General features: G+C 43.1%; 1 protein-coding gene across 5 annotated transcripts in view; it reads right to left on the bottom strand.

Moving 5' to 3' along the window:
• Window positions 1–19,878, bottom strand: part of LOC129812561 (4-galactosyl-N-acetylglucosaminide 3-alpha-L-fucosyltransferase 9-like) — a 43,197-nt gene that overhangs the window by 8,382 nt on the left and 14,937 nt on the right. For 3 of the 5 annotated variants that reach the window (XM_055864218.1, XM_055864215.1, XM_055864216.1), the window contains one exon: window positions 339–534. The exons of 1 other annotated variant lie outside the window; for it this stretch is intronic. The gene's annotated coding sequence lies outside the window, so the exon portion shown is untranslated. The remainder of the gene's footprint in view (window positions 1–338; window positions 535–19,878) is intronic. One more of the 5 variants, XM_055864219.1, reaches the window with a different exon arrangement.

The raw sequence follows: 19,878 nt of genomic DNA, 5'->3' as shown, positions 1-19,878 counted from the left end.
CTCGTTTTTCCTTCTTTTAATAAAGAGAAGATGTATTTTTCACACACCGCGCCTTGGTCCTCTCTCTCTCCCTTTGACGATCGTGACAGGCTCATACTATCAACAAACTATCTGTTGATAAGTAAGTGCTTGCTAAGGTTATGGTTAAAATAAGGTTTAGATTAGGGGTTAGTAGATAGTTAGTTGACATGTTAATGATAGTCTGTAAAGCATCTACAGATGGACTATCCAAATAAAGTTTTACCTATAATTCTTCAATCAAAAAGGTAATGTAACATTGAATATGCATTATATAATTTAACTATGAGTTACAAAATAACAAAAGAACTATTCCACACCTGGTAGATCTGACTGTGTGCTGAAATCCAGGCAAGGAAAGAAGTCATGCAATCCTGAAGGTGCAGGTTCTACATTGCTCTTCTCGGTGAAGTAGCGTTTGAATGAAGTATTGCTGCACACAGTTGGAATAAGGTCCTTAGTCGTCTAGTGAATTTGGTCTGATTTTGAGTTCCCAGGTCATCTCATTGATGTCTCCTTAGGAAAGAGAGAATAAGTAAGGTTACAATAGTTACAATCTTCAGTTCAAACAATACCCCGCTACTGTTTTTGGGATAGAGCTGGAGAAATTCATAGACGGAGCTATGGATGTGAGGACTGACCATGAGATCATAATTATAGTTTTAATCATGTTTTGAGGCTATACAGTGTTTATTTACGATTACAGCGTTTACAAACAATGGAGTAAAACAAGCTTGTATTTGTAGCAATCGCAGATTGCTCCTTTAACCCCCTAGAGTCGATTTGACGTACCGGTAAGAAATATAAAAAAAAAATCACCATAAAAATCCGTCAATTTAAGCTAGAGATATGTTTAAGTATTTTTTTGTGTTTCTTTCAGCTATAGTAGTAAAAAGCCAAATTCAATAATTGATCCACATTTTTTTTTATCCCAAATCCCCCCAAATCTAAATCAAATAGCTAAATGATCCATAGTATGACCACCTTAAAACAATTATGTCAGTTGAGACCCCCCCCCCCCCACGGCTTAGAATTGTAAAAATGTATTGACAATTAAGGCTATAGACTTGCACAACTGAAATAACTTGGTTATATTACTTTACATGTGTGACTGGCCTGATACTGAACTTGATTAATATCAGTGATGCAAGACAGTGTTAGCCTATTTAGTTAAAGGTATAAGTTCTGGGAGCTAGCACAATTCTTCAGGTCTCAAGCAAGGATACTCATCACACATGCATACTGGTAGTTCAATTAAGCACCTAACTCCTCCAATTCACATAATACTGTATTTTTTTCGGAGTGTCAATATCTTAAGACATCAATCACACGCATATGAGAATGATGTTATCTTAAGGCTAAGAGGAAAGTGGACACGTGACATATGGTGGCCCATAGTTTTATTTTATTTAATCTTTATTTAACTAGGCAAGTAGTTTAAGAACAAATTCTTATTTACAATGACGGCCAAACCCGGACGATGCTGGACCAATTGTGTCCCGCCCAATTGGACTCCCAATCACAGCCGGCTGTGATGCAGCCTGGATTCGAACCAGGAACTACAGTGACATCTCAGGGGAGGTTTAAAATGTCAGTGGACACTTGACAGTTGGTCCACGCGTGCTCTGAGCACACGTCCTTGTAATCTGTCTGGCCACGCATCAATACATCTGCCATGCTGATCCTCAACACGGGGGCCCCCTCAGGGGTGTGTGCCTAGTACCCTCCAGTACGAGCTCTATGTACGACTCCAACACCATCATTAAGTTTTCTGACGACACAACAGTGGTTGGTCTGATGACCGACAACGATTAGACAGCCTATAGGGAGGAGGTCAGAGACATGGCTAAATTCCCAATCTGGCCCTCAAACCATCATGGTCACCTAATAATCCCCAGTTTACAATTGGCTAATTCATCCCCCTCCTCTCCCCTGTAACTATTCCCCAGGTCGTTGCTGCAAATGAGAACGTGTTCTCAGTCAACTTACCTGGTAAAATAACGGTAAAATAAAAAATAAAAAACATGGCAGTGTGGTGCCAGAACAACAACCTCTCCCTCAACGTGAGCAAGACAAATGAGATGATCGTGGACTACAGGAAAAGGAGGGCCGAACACGCTCCCATTCACATCGACGGGGCTGTATTGGAGCGGGTCGAGAGTTAAGTTCCTTGGTGTCCACATTACCAACAAACTATCATGTTCCAAACACACCAAGACAGTCGTGAAGAGGGCACGACAACACCTTTTCCCCCACAGGAGACTAAAAAGATTTGGCATGGGTGTCTAGATCCTCAAAAAGTTATACAGCTGCACCATCGAGAGCATCCTGACCGGTTGCATCACCACCTGGTATGGCAACTGCTCGGCATCCGACTGTGAGGCACTACAAAGGGTAATGCGTATGGCCCAGTACATCACTGGGGCCAAGCTTCCTGCATGCACATTGCACATTGCACAACATGCACATTTGTGGCCTGCTGGAGGTCATTTTGCAGGGCTCTGGCAGTGCACCTCCTTGCACAAAGGCGGAGGTAGCGGTCCTGCTGCTGGGTTGTTGTCCTCCTACGGCCTCCTCCACGTCTCCTGATGTACTGGCCTGTCTCCTGGTAGCGCCTCCATGCTCTGGACACTACGCTGACAGACACAACAAACCTTTTTGCCACAGCTCGCATTGATGTGCCATCCTGGATGAACTGCACTACCTGAGCCACTTGTGTGGGTTGTAGACTCCGTCTCATGCTACCACTAGAGTGAAAGCACCGCCAGCATGCCAGCATTCAAAAGTGACCAAAACATCAGCCAGGAAGCATAGGAACTGAGAAGTGGTGTGTCGTCACCACCTGCAGAACCATTCCTTTTTGGGGGGTGTCTTACTAATTGCCTATAATTTCCACCTTTTGTCTATTCCGTTTGCACAACAGCATGTGAAATGTATTGTCAATCAGTGTTGCTTCCTAAGTGGACAGTTTGATTTCACAGAAGTGTGATTGACTTGGAGTTCCATTGTGTTGTTTAAGTGTTCCCTTTATTTTTTTGAGCAGTGTATATACTAGGCGTGTCAGAGGAAGGCCCCAAAAGTTGTCAAAGACTACAGTCCCCCAAGTCATAGACTGTTCTCTCTGCTACCGCAAGGCAAGCAGTACCGGAGCGCCATGTCTAGGTCCAAAAGGCCTAGGTCCAAAAAACAGCGGGGGTGGCCATTTCATTATCTATGCATAGTCACTTTACCCATACCTACACGTACAAATTACTTCGGCTAACCTTTACCCCCACACATTGACTCGGTACCAGTACACCCTGTATATAGACTCAGAATTGTTATTTTACTGTGTTACTACTTTATTTTATTTAGTAAATATTTTCTAAATTATTTAACTGCATTGTTGGTTAAGGGCTTGTAAGTAAGCAATTCAGTGTAAGTCTACCTGTTGTATTCGGCGCATGTGACACTTACAATTTGATTTGGTACAATGATTATCTACACTCAGTGCTTGTTTTGTCACAAACTGGTAATTAGGTGAACTATTAACATTTTTGCAACCATGAAATGCCGTAGTGATTTCTTCATTTTGCACCTTTAATAACAAACTTGTATGTCATCTGTAAAGATAAATCAAATGTGAAATCACGAAGATGTTTAGCCACGGAGAAAATTCTGAATCTTGCCTGGCCACGACTGGTTGAGATAATGAGGGGGCTGGGACATTGACGAGAAAAAGGGCCCAGTCTGTCACTCAAGGCTTCTCTGTCAAATGGCACACCCTGCTCTCTGCGGATATAGAACTCACCAGTTTATAGTCCTGAAACCCAGAAATTAGTTACCTCTGGTTCGTTCAGCCATCTCTATGGGGAAAGAATAGTGTTTTGTAATTAACAGTGAAAATAAGGTCTGAGGTTAACACAGGCTTAGTAGATATTATACATTTTGTTCTATGAGATAATAGCAGTCAGTTAAAATGACCTTTGAATTATGAAGCCTTTATGTGCTTTTTACAAAAGAGACACCATTTCTATTTCTCTCTATTTGAAAGATCCATAGCTTGATCAAAGACAAAAATGCCTTGATCATTGGACTTACTCATATTTTCATAACGGACAACATGCAAAATGTAGGTGTCAACACAGCTCTGTCTTCAGTGGCAAAGGCAGTCTGGTTGAAGCCCAGTGGGAAGGATTATTTTGAAAGTGTTTCAGTCTGCCGTGAATCATAAACCCTAACGGTACACAGGTAACGTTAAGAGTCTACAGTGAAAATGGCAAGTTAGCTACATGTGCATACGTTATTGGCTCAACTGTATCAAAAAGTAGTTTTCATTGCTACGTAGCTAGCGAGACAGTTAAATACAGGTATAGTCAGCTAACATTAGCTAGGTGAGCTGGCCAGTTGATTGTTGATGTATTCCTTGTCATGTTTAACTTACTAGCTACCGGAAATAGCCACTGTGGTGTGAATGGTAATTGATTAGCAAGTTAATCAAATCCCATGTTAAGTGATAGGGACACATGTTACCTAAATTGACTAGCTAGCTAGCCACGATTCTGAGGTCGTTTTTTGCATGCTCAACTAGCTGGTTAGCTAGATGAATACCATGTGCATCTGGCCAGCTGGTAATTATGAAGATAAATGCTTGCTAAATCTAGCTAGTTAGCATTGCCATTGTTTAGCTGGAATCAGTTTGCGTGTAAACAGGGCCTTTTAGTACAGATGTAGCAGTCTACAAGCCATAGGAGATTAATTAATACATGTTTTAATCAACTTTCTGAATGTGTCTTTCAGCATAAGAACCTGCTCTCCTCCACCAGTACAAGGAGATGAATGAGGGTGAAAAAGCAACACTTCAGGTATTTTGTCTTTTTACTTTGAGCTCATTGCTTGAACTTTGGGGTCAATTAATGTTTTCGCTGGTATGCAAGGTTTTAATGTCTTGTCTGCTTTCTTCCATTACAGCTTCAATTGTCTGGAGTCTGGTGTTGTTTTGGCCAAAGAGCTTTCACTCAGAAGAAACCAGTTTCAGCTGCTATGCAGAGATGTGCAAGAATACCCCCCGGAATAGACACAACCGGAGAAACATATTTTTTGAGAAGATCAGCACATTTGCAATGAAAAGGCAATGGACAGCTCCAAATTCCTTTGTTCACATCATGACCTGAACCAAAGATTCTCATGATATAGCCCCAAGTCTAGATAGTGTTTTTACCTGAAATATTTTTAGTTTAAGCACTACCTCACTGCTTTAGCACATGGTCACGTGTTCACGTGAATTCTTTAAGCGATGGGTGGATCTAGAGCTTATGAGGGTGTGAACGATGTTACAATATATGACCAAAGGTTCGATGAGGTGTCCACATACAGCTCATTACAGAATCAAGGGCTTAAGAGGGTGTGAACGATGTTACAATATATGACCAAAGGTTCGATGAGGTGTCCACATACATCTCATTACAGAATGAAGGGCATTAATATGGAGTTGATCCCCCCCTTTGCTGCTATAACAGCCTCCACTCTTCTGGGAAGGCTTTCCACTAGATTATGGAACATTTCTGCAGGGACTTGCTTCCACTAAGCCACAAGTATCAGTGAGATCGGGCACTGATGTTGGGCGATTAGGACTGGCTCGCAGTTGGTTTTTCAATTCATCCCAAAGGTGTTCGATGGAGTAGAGGTCAGGGCTCTGTGCAGGCCAGTCAAGTTCTTCCGCACCGATCTCGACAAACCATTTCTGTCATGCTGAAACAGAAAAGGGCCTTTCCCAAACTGTTGCCACTAGGTTTGATGCACAGAATCGTCTAGCATGTATACTAGAAAGTGTGTGCCCTCAGGCCTGGAGGGAAGCAAAAGTTATTCCACTACCTAAGAATAGTAAAGCCCCCTTAACTGGCTCAAATAGCTGACCAATCAGCCTGTTACCAACCCTTGGTAAACTTTTGGGAAAAATTGTGTTTGATCGTATACAACGCTGTTTCAAACCAATCCCATGGTATTTTCAAATGAGGGGTTAGCTACTGATCATAGCATGCTTGAATTAGAGGCTCCATCTTACATGAAAGCTGCGGTCTTGGATTTGTTCATGTAAATGCCAGAAATCTGATTTCAAAGATGGATTTTATCGAAACTGTCTTCTCAATCCACTGTGGACATTTGGTCATTTCTGAAACGTAGTTGAATAATTCTGTGCTGGACTCTGTCTCTGTCTGGTTATAATGTTTACAGATCAGAAAGAATTGGCAGAAGTGGGGTGCCGCCATATTTACAAAGGACAATTGAAATGTTTCTCTGTCCCTAAAATGTGGTATTGTCTCGTTCTTAATTTGGGCCTTGGTCATAATAACCAGCTGACACAGGAGTGTATTGCTCTACCTCGGCTCCGTCATGCTCTTAACAATTTATCAGAATTACTATCCAAGTATGGTAGATCTGAGCTATTAATTGTGGTCAATTTAAATATTGATTGGAGGACACCAGTGTCAGATACACTGCTCTGCTAAACCTGTTTCAGCCGATAACTGAGCCTACACGGCCGAATCCTAAAGATTCTTCTAAATCCATCTTGATTGATCGTATTTTTCCCAAATACTCCAGATAAATATGTTGCTAGTGGGGTTTTCCCACTGGAGTTTAGTGACCATTGTCCAGTTGTCTGTGTCAGATTTGAGAAGCATAAATCTAAGCCTCATGTCATCACTAAGTGGAACTTTAAAAACTTTTTAGTTAACAAGCGTTTTTATATTATCTTTATTTTAGTGACATTGATTGTATCTTAGCTATCCCTGAACCTGATTTATCTAAGATTTTTTTGTAAATGTCTTCAACACTATTGTAGATAATCATGCCTCAAAACTCTGATAGCTAAAGGTAGATCAAATGCCTGGTTGGTTCACTCCTGAATCATCTGAAGTCATTCGTACGAGAAACGTTGCCTGGGTCAAGGCTAGGCACACAGGCTTAGGCCCAGATATACACAACTGAGGAAACAATGTATAAGACCAATCAGAAAGGCTAAATCTGATTTATGTAATCACTATTTCGGATTGCAAGGGGAATCCGGCTATATTCCTGAAAACTTTCAAATCTCTGAAGGGTTGTAATTCCTTGTCTCCGCCCCAAGAAATTAATTCAGAATCTGGCCCCATTACGGACAAAAATGCCATAATTGAAGCATTTAAATCATACATTTCAGTGGGCTAACACTCTTGTTGAGTGGGCTAAATGCTGATTCGGGAATTATGCAGATTGACTCTGACTCTGAAAATTATAGTAAAGTTTTTGCATTTCGGCGATACACAGAAAAACAAGTCCTTGATGCCTTACTTGCTGTAGATACCAATAAATCCCCAGGACCAATTGGATATGCTCAAGTGTGCTGCCCCTCTCGTTGCTGGTGAATTTGTTTAAAAATGATAAATTATTAATCTATATGCGGGTGATACTATTGTGTACACAATTGCCCCAACTGCTGACCTGGCTGTGACGAGGCAACAGTTTTACTGCATCTGAGGTGAATGGTGACAGAGCTAGGAGGGGTGTTAGTCAGGCCATGAGACATCCCGAAAATCGGTCTGCTCACAGAATCGTCTATAGCATGTGAACGGTTTGGCCTACTAGTATGACCCATCTCTGGAAAGATGACTCTCAAGAACATGCACATGTCGGTTGTTTTGCTCTAGGACGCCCACAGGCATCTTTACAGCCGATCTGTCAACTTCTGTCCGTAGCATCCGAACAGCTTGGGCTACACACTAATATGACCCCTCTGTGGAAAGGTTAGACTCTCATGAACACATACATGCTTTGCTCTAGGACATTCACAGGCCTCACAAGACTTGTCTGAATGTCTCCTAATACGAGTTGTAGAAAATGAGTGGAAGTATATATGGAGACTGTTAAGTGCCAAAAATAAGGGGTGAAATACTTATATCTAAAGGAAGTTTGTTTGAAGTGTCTGTCCTATATCTGAGAGATATGTTTTTGGGACTATTTGTTTTTCCATGTAGTGAATTTGTTATTCAATGCGTTTGTGTGGACTAATAGCAGTATGGCTCAAAAAATATTTTTTCTGAAAATATATTATTTTCTTCGATACTTCAAGGTGTCATAAAATAATTAAAAATGAAATAGCTAAATGATCCTTGGTATAACCTTCTCAAAACAATTCCATATAATTTAGCTTAGTAGAATGTGTTTGTTTTAATTGACTGTATTTTGTAAGTTAACGTGTATATTGTCTATGTATACCTATGGTCCTGCCTGACAAAAAATGCATACGGTTACACATTTGTTATGTTGTGGCTATTGTAATCAAGGCAAGTTGGCTCAGACACTGAACATTTTCATTTTTCCCATTCAAAGGTTCCTCTGTGGATTTGAGATGTTTAGCCCCTACTCTTGTAATTTACGTTAGGGCCCCCCTTAAATTTGACTCCAAATCCTATTATGACAAATCTAATATGGCTGCCACATTACCATTAAATGGTGGTTTAATCACCTGTATATGTACATGTTTTAAATTAGACATTTCAGATTTGTGTACTGTACTTATGACCTATACAATTTTTGTGTATGATGGGAATCCGATATGCCTACCATATACACTGAAACAACTTTGTCTGGATATATGAAAGGCAGCAGACTGCTTGGCATGCTTGGCAACACCAAGCATTTAAAGTTACAAGCCTCTTTGAGGATCAATGACGCAACTGGGAGGCTCCAATGAAAAGAAAGAGAATCCAACCCTGGACTCTGACAATCTCTCCCTAGCTTTACGACTTGGCCCCCAATTTGGCCCTCCAGGATTGGACTCTTAAGTCACCTTAACATTTAGAAATGAGCTTTGATTAATTGCTCGTTCAATACGTCTGCCTGAATCCAACATGACCTTCAACTGGCTCACTGCATTTGTGATTAAGGCTGGGCAATTTGTCAAATGTATCTTTTTGCGCGATATTCCAAATGCCTATATCGCAGAATCAAGGCAGGTGACAAGCTTTGGTTCAAAATAAGTGCAGAGAAAACCATAGGGCTCATTTTGGACAGATTTCGGCGAGAGTGAAACCTCGCGCGTCGCCTCTTTCTCCCAAGCCCCTCCCCCTACCGCTCATATAAACAAAGATGAAGAGATCACTTCTTCTTCTCTGACAAACGGTTTCAACTCGCTATTCGCATTTGAGATTTGGTCAACAGAATCGGTCATATGGGCGCCGAAACACATGGAGACGTTATTTTACTGTAGTAGAGGAAAAGTGAACCTTTTCAACTCCTCAAATTGCGAGCATAGTAGACACTTTTAAAACGGATGTACCAATGAACATTCATTCTGCAAAATGCATGCTCAGTTTGTCTAGCGCGTATCACGGTACCACGTATCACTAGCAGCATTTTTGTTAAATAATGATTGTTATACAAGCCGTTGAGTCTGTGTTTTATAAATGTGCAAAAAGCATGAAACGATTATATAAAGAATTTGCAATTCGTTCTCATTCTGAGAAATAAGGTAGGCCACTTGATTTCAACATCTGAGCAAAGTGGACAGACTAGCATGCTGTTCAAACAGCTGGAGACGGACAGATGGTTGAGTTCACAACAATTCAAATGGTCAAATGCCTGGTTAGCTGAATTCAGAGCTTGTGAAATTATACCTAGTTGGCTAAACCTGAAAAATAAATATTAGCTGGCTACTCACTAGCACGTGGGTTTGTGCTTGAGAGATTGTTTACCAAACCAGTGTTCCTTTGAATTAAATTACATTTAAATATATATTTTCTTTTAAGTTTTTGACATAATTTTTTTAAATTCTCTCACAGACAACTCAATACAGATTCAAGATACAAAAAGTGGAGCAACAAAAACAGAAATTTATCAGTAACCCTTGCTTGGACTGGATAGCATTATATTGATGACTGTACATATTATGTAATGACTACTGGGAAAACCTACTGGGAAACCTTAAAGCATCTTATCAGAGGGGAGCCTCTGCAAGCCATTGATATAAACGGTTGCCATTTTCTAACAAATGTATAATTGGAACCCTTAAGAGAAAAACTTCATTTTCTCAAGCTTTAGAAAGAACATTACATCGGTGAGCGATTGAGAAGTAGAGGAGGGCTGAGCAGACTTCCACTGGAGAAGAATCCTACGTCGAGCTAGTAAGGATGTAAGAGCAACAATGTCGGCATGTTTGGGGTCCAAGGAGAACAGGTATTCTGGAATACCCAAAACGGCTATCAAGGGACATGGCTGCAGGTTCATTTCAAGTACCTCAGATAAAATAAAATAGAATCCCAGTAATGTTGTAGTTTAGAGCATTAAATGAACATGTGACTATCACACTCATCATTTACATTTGGATATATGTCAGACAATCTGGATTTGGAAAAATGCACTCTATGTAAAACCATAAATTGTATGAGACCAAGACGAGCACAAGATATAGTGGAGCGTACCCTATCAATTGCCTCATCCCACCACTCCTTGGTAAATTCAACACCCATTTCCCGTTCCCAAGCAGTTTTAGTTTTGTTGGTGGAGTGTTTGTCCAGTGACATAATACACAGATCTGAGAAATGACTGCTTTCTGTTGAGGTTAAAGAGTCATTGCCATCCCAGGGTTGGCAAGGGGGTGGAGCAGGGAAGCCAGAAAATTGGGAGGAGACACAACGCCTAATTTGAAGGTAATGGGAAAAGTGAGATGGAGGGCCTTAGAGGCCAGGTTGGGAAAACTAGAAGAAGAAAAAAAATTGCATTTACATGTAAGTCTTACTGGACAAGGAAAGGTATTATCTATTAGGGAAGTGGGGAATAATTGATTCTTATCAATAGGGCCCTCAGAGGAGAATTTTAAATGCTGTCGAAACTGGTACCAACTCTTAAGTGTGGAAAGCACTACAGGATTGCCAGTATAGCGAGAGGGGAATGCTGGGAGAGAAGAGCAGAGTAGAATAGGAAGAGAAGCAGAAATACTCAAATGTGCCCAGCATGTAAACTTAATGGCAATTTCTGAAAGTTGGCTGCCCAGTAATAGTATAAAAAGTTGGGTAGTACAAGCCCTCCACTAAACTTGCATCTCTGAAGTAAAGATCTACTGACTCTGGGTACCTTGCCTCCCCAGATAAATGTGATTAACTGACTTTAAAAAAACACTTTGGTAAAAACAATGGGAATAGATTAAAATAGATAAAGGAATGTGGGTAAACTGTTAATTTTTTACAGCATTAATCCTTCCTATAAGTGAAGTCGTAAGCTACCCCATCTCTGAAAATCAGTTTTAATTTGCGTAAGGAAGGGATAAGTTTGCAGAAAAAAGAGCATATAATGAACGAGCTACATGAAACCAGAGTGGCTAATCTGAAAGGGCAAGTCTGTCTGCTGGAGCTGGAGCGCTGCTGGATTGATTGGGAAGCAGTCACTTTTCTGGAGATTCAGCTTGTAACCGGAGGAGCCAAAGTTCTCCAGCATAGAAGGTAAACAGGTTACAGGGTTATTTACATAGGTTATCATTATATGCAGATTTGTTACTCTATGTTATAATGATGACCTAACCGTGTTACACCTTGGAAAGAGGAGGATGCCCGTAAAGCTACTGAAAGGGGTTCAATGGCAACGGCGAATAATAAAGAGAGTCGGATCCATGGGCTAAATTTGTCCCCAAATCCATTTTTTTAAATACAGCAAATGGGTACTCCCATTCAATTCTGTCAAATGCTTTCTCTGCATCTAAGAGAGATTACCACCTCAGGGGAGTTGGAGAATTGTTTTGAATAAATTGTTAAACAGCATCCGAATATATATTTTTTTATATCTGTCCGTTATAAAGCTGGTTTGTTCCTGTGATATGAGTCCTGGTAAGACTACATTGACGCCTCAGTATCATCTTCGCCAGCACCTTTACATCCACATCAACTTCTTATGGCTGGGGGCAGTATTTTGACGTCTGGATGAGAAGCGTGCCCAAAGTAAACTGCCTGTTACTCAGGCCCAGAAGCTAGGATATGCATATAATTGGTAGATTTGGATAGAAAACACTCTAAAGTTTCCAAAACTGTTACAATAATGTCCTGTGAGTATAACAGAACTGATATGGCAGGCGAAAACCTGAGGAAAACTCATCCAGGAAGTGGGATTTTTTTTATGTGGGTATTTTCAATTGAATACCTATAGAGTATCTAATGGTCTAGGACCCAGATTGCAGTTCCTATGGCTTCCACTAGATATCAACAGTCTTTAAACATTGTTTCAGGCTTGTTTTCTGAAAAATGAAGAAGAATGAGACCTTTCTGTCAGTGGACTGAGGAAGAATGCAGAGCTGGTTTGGCGCGTGAGCGATTGTGCGCCCTTCGTTGTTTTCCTTTCTTTTGAATATGCTATTGTCCAGTTGAAGTATTATTGATTATTTAGACAATTGACAACGTGAGGATTAATTATAAACATCATTTGACATGTTTCGACAAACTTTACCGGTACTATTAGGATGTATTCGTCTGCATGTTTTGACCGCCTTGGAGCCAGTGGATTACTGGAAAAAACGTGCCAACAAAACAGAGTTTTTGGGATATAAAGAGGGACTTTATCGAACAAAACAAACATTTATTGTGTAGCTGGGACGACTCTGGTGACTGCAACCATATGAAGATCTTCAAAGGTAAGTGATTCATTTCATCGCTATTTCTGACTTTTGTAATTCCTTTACTTGGTTGCAAAATGTTTGTATGCTTTTGTAAGCGGGGCGCTGTCCTCAGATAATCGCATGGTATTCTTTCGCCGTAAAGCCTTTTTGAAATCTGACAAAGCGGCTGGAATAACAAGAAGTTAATCTTTAAGCCGATGTATAACACTTGTATGTTTTATGAATTTTTATTATGAGTATTTCGAATTTGGCGCTCTGCAATTTCACCGGATGTTGGCGAGGTGGGTCGCTAGTGGAACGCCTCCGCCAGAAAGGTTAAATGAGAATAATAAGAAATAATTAATCCTCTAAGGTTGGCCTTAAGTGATTCCCATAAGAGAGCATGAGATTGTCTGATTTGAACAAAGACAATGGAAATAATGTTACAGAAGTCTGCATCAGAGAATGTAATCTCCAACAGAGAAGAGTACGAGTTTGTCCTGATAGTCCTATGTCGAGGGATAAAGGTCCATGGTCAGAAATTACAATGGGTAAATATTCAGAAGAGGTGACATTTGGAAGTAACTTATGACATCCGGTTTGGAGCGAGCGGTCGCATTTGCATTCGCTCTGCAGGTAGTATAACTTTTCATTACATTTTATTACATTTCATTATAGTACAACGGTTTAATTTGTCTAACCTTAGCAATTTCTTCTTAGCTAGCTACTTAGCCGTCTGTGTATAAAAGATAATTGCGTAATCATCGTATTTCGTCGCCTATCGTAGTCCACACTGCTATCTGCCCAGCAGCTAGCAAACGTCCACCGTCTACCGTATAACTTTTCATTACATTTCATTATAGTACAACGGTCTGATTTTCATTTTCATTACAGTACAACGGTTTGATTTGTTTGATCTTAGTTTGATCTACATAGCCGTCTTTGCATCAAAGCATCAAACATAATTGTGTAGTTATTGAGGTTCGCCAGCCAGCTATTTTCGCCCTAACGTAACGCAACGTAGCCAACACGGCTAGCTAGCCAGCTTGCCACCGAATAGCAGCATTGTAGAAACGAGTGCATTACAACGGAACGACTTGATCAGTGTAGTGTTGGCTGACTACACAGTTGTCTTTGCTATCTTTGATTTGTATTTGTTCGATCTTAGCTAGCTACTTAGCTGGCTACATAGCCGTCTTTGTATCGGTGATAATTGTGTAGTTATCAAGGTTCGCTGAGGTTCGCTAGCCAGGTATTCTCGCCCTAACGTAACGTAGTAAACCCTGCTAGCTAGCCAGCTAGCCACCAATTAGCAGCACTGTAGAAACGATTACATTACAACGGAACGACTTGACTTGTGTAGTGTTAGCTAGCTACATAGTTTTCTCTGCTATCTTTGTATCTAAGATAATTGTGTAGCTTTGAGTAATTATCGGTTAGCTAGCCAGCTATTTTTCGCCTGCCGCGCTGCCGTCCTCCTACCTAGCCAACGCTGCTAGCTAGCCAACTTCTACCGAATAGCAGCACTGTAGAAACTTACATTACAACGGAACGACTTGATTAGCGTAGTGTTAGCTAGTTGTCTTTGCTGTCCTTGTATCCACGATAATTGTGTAGTTTAGAGAAATTTAGTGAAATTGTCGAGGTTACCTAGCCAGCTTCACTTTCAACAACGTAGCCACTGCTAGCCAGGCTACTTCACCAGCCAGCAGTACTATATCATTTTAGTCAATAAGATCTTGTATTTTATTTTTATTTTTTTGCAACGTAAGCTTAACTTTCTGAACATTCGAGACGTGTAGCCCACTTGTCATTCTAATCTCCTTTGCATTAGCGTAGCCTCTTCTGTAGCCTGTCAACCATGTGTCTGTCTATCCCTGTTCTCTCCTCTCTGCACAGACCATACAAACGCTTCACACCGCGTGGCCGCGCCCACCCTAACCTGGTGGTCCCAGCCCGCACGACCCACGTGGAGTTCCAGGTCTCCGGTAGCCTCTGGAACTGCCGATCTGCGGCCAACAAGGCAGAGCTCATCTCAGCCTATGCGTCCCTCCAGTCCCTCGACTTCCTGGCACTGACGGAAACATGGCTCACCACAGATAACACTGCTACTCCTACTGCTCTCTCTTCGTCTGCCCACGTGTTCTCGCACACCCCGAGACCTTCTGGTCAGCGGGGTGGTGGCACCGGGATCCTCATCTCTCCCAAGTGGTCATTCTCTCTTTCTCCCCTTACCCATCTGTCTATCGCCTCCTTTGAATTCCATGCTGTCACAGTTACCAGCCCTTTCAAGCTTAACATCCTTATCATTTATCGCCCTCCAGGTTCCCTTGGAGAGTTCATCAATGAGCTTGATGCCTTGATAAGCTCCTTTCCTGAGGACGGCTCACCTCTCACAGTTCTGGGTGACTTTAACCTCCCCATGTCTACCTTTGACTCATTCCTCTCTGCCTCCTTCTTTCCACTCCTCTCCTCTTTTGACCTCACCCTCTCACCTTCCCCCCCTACTCACAAGGCAGGCAATACGCTTGACCTCATCTTTACTAGATGCTGTTCTTCCACTAACCTCATTGCAACTCCCCTCCAAGTCTCCGACCACTACCTTGTATCCTTTTCCCTCTCGCTCTCATCCAACACTTCCCACACTGCCCCTACTCGGATGGTATCGCGCCGTCCCAACCTCCGCTCTCTCTCCCCCGCTACTCTCTCCTCTTCCATCCTATCATCTCTTCCCTCTGCCCAAACCTTCTCCAACCTATCTCCTGATTCTGCCTCCTCAACCCTCCTCTCCTCCCTTTCTGCATCCTTTGACTCTCTATGTCCCCTATCCTCCAGGCCGGCTCGGTCCTCCCCTCCCGCTCCGTGGCTCGACGACTCATTGCGAGCTCACAGAACAGGGCTCCGGGCAGCCGAGCGGAAATGGAGGAAAACTCGCCTCCCTGCGGACCTGGCATCCTTTCACTCCCTCCTCTCTACATTTTCCTCTTCTGTCTCTGCTGCTAAAGCCACTTTCTACCACTCTAAATTCCAAGCATCTGCCTCTAACCCTAGGAAGCTCTTTGCCACCTTCTCCTCCCTCCTGAATCCTCCTCCCCCTCCCCCCCCCCTCCTCCCTCTCTGCAGACGACTTCGTCAACCATTTTGAAAAGAAGGTCGACGACATCCGATCCTCGTTTGCTAAGTCAAACGACACCGCTGGTTCTGCTCACACTGCCCAACCCTGTGCTTTGACCTCTTTCTCCCCTCTCTCTCCAGATGAAATCTCGCGTCTTGTGACGGCCGGCCGCCCAACAACCTGCCCGCTTGACCCTATCCCCTCCTCTCTTCTCCAGACCATTTCCGGAGACCTTCTACCTTACCTCACCTCGCTCATCAACTCATCCCTGACCGCTGGCTACGTCCCTTCCGTCTTCAAGAGAGCGAGAGTTGCACCCCTTCTGAAAAAACCTACACTCGATCCCTCCGATGTCAACAACTACAGACCAGTATCCCTTCTTTCTTTTCTCTCCAAAACTCTTGAACGTGCCGTCCTTGGCCAGCTCTCCTGCTATCTCTCTCAGAATGACCTTCTTGATCCAAATCAGTCAGGTTTCAAGACTAGTCACTCAACTGAGACTGCTCTTCTCTGTATCACGGAGGCGCTCCGCACTGCTAAAGCTAACTCTCTCTCCTCTGCTCTCATCCTTCTAGACCTATCGGCTGCCTTCGATACTGTGAACCATCAGATCCTCCTCTCCACCCTCTCCGAGTTGGGCATCTCCGGCGCGGCCCACGCTTGGATTGCGTCCTACCTGACAGGTCGCTCCTACCAGGTGGCGTGGCGAGAATCTGTCTCCTCACCACGCGCTCTCACCACTGGTGTCCCCCAGGGCTCTGTTCTAGGCCCTCTCCTATTCTCGCTATACACCAAGTCACTTGGCTCTGTCATAACCTCACATGGTCTCTCCTATCATTGCTATGCAGACGACACACAATTAATCTTCTCCTTTCCCCCTTCTGATGACCAGGTGGCGAATCGCATCTCTGCATGTCTGGCAGACATATCAGTGTGGATGACGGATCACCACCTCAAGCTGAACCTCGGCAAGACGGAGCTGCTCTTCCTCCCGGGGAAGGACTGTCCGTTCCATGATCTCGCCATCACGGTTGACAACTCCATTGTGTCCTCCTCCCAGAGCGCTAAGAACCTTGCCGTGATCCTGGACAACACCCTGTCGTTCTCCACCAACATCAAGGCGGTGGCCCGTTCCTGTAGGTTCATGCTCTACAACATCCGCAGAGTACGACCCTGCCTCACACAGGAAGCGGCGCAGGTCCTAATCCAGGCACTTGTCATCTCCCGTCTGGATTACTGCAACTCGCTGTTGGCTGGGCTCCCTGCCTGTGCCATTAAACCCCTACAACTCATCCAGAACGCCGCAGCCCGTCTGGTGTTCAACCTTCCCAAGTTCTCTCACGTCACCCCGCTCCTCCGCTCTCTCCACTGGCTTCCAGTTGAAGCTCGCATCCGCTACAAGACCATGGTGCTTGCCTACGGAGCTGTGAGGGGAACAAGGGCACTGCGTTCATCCACCTCTGGCCTGCTCGCCTCCCTACCACTGAGGAAGTACAGTTCCCGCTCAGCCCAGTCAAAACTGTTCGCTGCTCTGGCACCCCAATGGTGGAACAAACTCCCTCACGACGCCAGGACAGCGGAGTCAATCACCACCTTCCGGAGACACCTGAAACCCCACCTCTTCAAGGAATACCTAGGATAAAGCAATCCTTCTGCCCCCCCCCCCCCCCTTAAAATGATCTAGATGCACTATTGTAAAGTGGCTGTTCCACTGGATGTCATAAGGTGAATGCACCAATTTGTAAGTCGCTCTGGATAAGAGCGTCTGCTAAATGACTTAAATGTAAATGTAAATGTAAATCAATAAAGAAATAGTCAATACAAGAAAAAGAATGGTGTACATGTGAAAATAAATAATATTCTCTTGCCTGGGGATTCTGAAATCTGCAGGGATCTGTACACCCATTCTGAACCATAAAATCAGAGAAGGACTTTGACATAGCAGAAGAAGACATTGTTCTGGGGTTGGAGCGGTCTGAAGCTGGGCTAATAACACAATTCAGATCCCGCCAAATATCAAAAGATAGGTGTTCAGAGAAGGGATTTAGTACTGAGGAAAGCCGTATTGCGTGCTCAAGAATGTGGTGGTTTTCTGCTGCCATTTCAATGGCATTTGAGAACATGTTTGAAACATGAACACACTCCTAGCGCCATTCGAACAATTGACTGGAGAAATAAGCTAATCAACTGCGTTTGCAGCACCCTCTGTCATGGCATTGAAACGCCCTCTCAACAAAACTGTAGACACAGACCGTGGGGTAACTTACAAAAGTACTCGAGGCCATGAACAAGAGATTTGGTGGTATTCTCTCTGAGCCTCTACTGTGTCGCCGCCATGCTCGATGCTAGGTACAAGGACCGCTACTTTGATGCAGACAAGAACCAGGGTTTACGTGAAATGTTACATGCACAGCTGGACAAGATAGAAATGGACACAGGGACAATGCGTACAGAAGAAGAGGCCACGGACAGACAGAGCTGAAACTTCACTTATTGACATGTATGATGAAATCCTAGACAGAGCTGAAACTTCACTGCTTGACATGTATAATAAGATCCTGGTTGATAATGAAATGACTGAACAAATGAACAACGAAACACAGCACAGCAAGTAAGTGAAAAAAAATAGGGTTTGATTATGTTTTACTGGTAATGGGGACATACAGTGGGGCAAAAAATTTAGTCAGCCACCAATTGTGCAAGTTCTCCCACTTAAAAAGATGAGAGATTTTCATCATAGGTACACTTCAACTATGACAGACAAAATGAGGGAAAAAAAATCCAGAAAATCACATTATAGGATTTTTTTATTTAATTTAATTTTTACAATTTTATCCCATTTTCTCCCCAATTTTCGTGGTATCCAATCGCTAGTAATTACTATCTTGTCTCATCGCTACAACTCCCGTACGGGCTCGGGAGAGACGAAGGTCGAAAGCCATGCGTCCTCCGAAGCACAACCCAACCAAGCCGCACTGCTTCTTAACACAGCGCGCCTCCAACCCGGAAGCCAGCCACACCAATGTGTCGGAGGAAACATCGTGTACCTGGCCCCCTTGGTTAGCAATAGCAATAATAATCTGCAATAGGAATAATCAGCAATAATCTGCAATAGGTAAGCAGTTTGGTTTGAAGAAATCAACAGTGGGAGCAATTATTAGGAAATGGAAGACATACAAGACCACTGATAATCTCCCTCGATCTGGGGCTCCACGCAAGATCCTACTCCGTGGGGTCAAAATGATCACAAGAACGGTGAGCAAAAATCCCAGAACCACACGGGGGGACCTAGTGAATGACCTGCAGAGAGCTGGGACCAAAGTAACAAAGCCTACCATCAGTAACACACTACGCCGCCAGGGACTCAAATCCTGCAGTACCAGACGTGTCCCCCTGCTTAAGCCAGTACATGTCCAGGCCCGTCTGAAGTTTGCTAGAGAGCATTTGGATGATCCAGAAGAAGATTGGGACAATGTCATATGGTCAGATGAAACCAAAATATAACTTTTTGGTAAAAACTCAACTCGTCGTGTTTGGAGGACAAAGAATGCTGAGTTGCATCCAAAGAACACCATACCTACTGTGAAGCATGGGGGTGGAAACATCATGCTTTGGGGCTGTTTTTCTGCAAAGGGACCAGGACGACTGATCCGTGTAAAGGACAGAATGAATGGGGCCATGTATCGTGAGATTTTGAGTGAAAACCTCCTTCCATCAGCAAGATGAAACGTGGCTGGGTCTTTCAGCATGACAATGATCCCAAACACAACGAAGGAGTGGCTTCGTAAGAAGCATTTCAAGGTCCTGGAGTGGCCTAGCCAGTCTCCAGATCTCAACCCCATAGAAAATCTTTGGAGGGAGTTGAAAGTCCGTGTTGCCCAGCAACAGCCCCAAAACATCACTGCTCTAGAGGAGATCTGCATGGAGGAATGGGCCAAAATACCAGCAACAGTGTGTGAAAACCTTGTGAAGACTTACAGAAAACGTTTGACCTCTGTCATTGCCAACAAAGGGTATATAACAAAGTATTGAGAAACTTTTGTTATTGACCAAATACTTATTTTCCACCATAATTTGCAAATAAATTCATAAAAAATCCTACAATGTGATTTTCTGGATTTTTTTTTTCTCATTTTGTCTGTCATAG

Source organism: Salvelinus fontinalis, chromosome 16, assembly GCF_029448725.1.
Source record: "Salvelinus fontinalis isolate EN_2023a chromosome 16, ASM2944872v1, whole genome shotgun sequence".
NCBI lineage: Eukaryota > Metazoa > Chordata > Actinopteri > Salmoniformes > Salmonidae > Salvelinus > Salvelinus fontinalis.
This window is presented reverse-complemented; position numbering and strand designations above follow the sequence as displayed.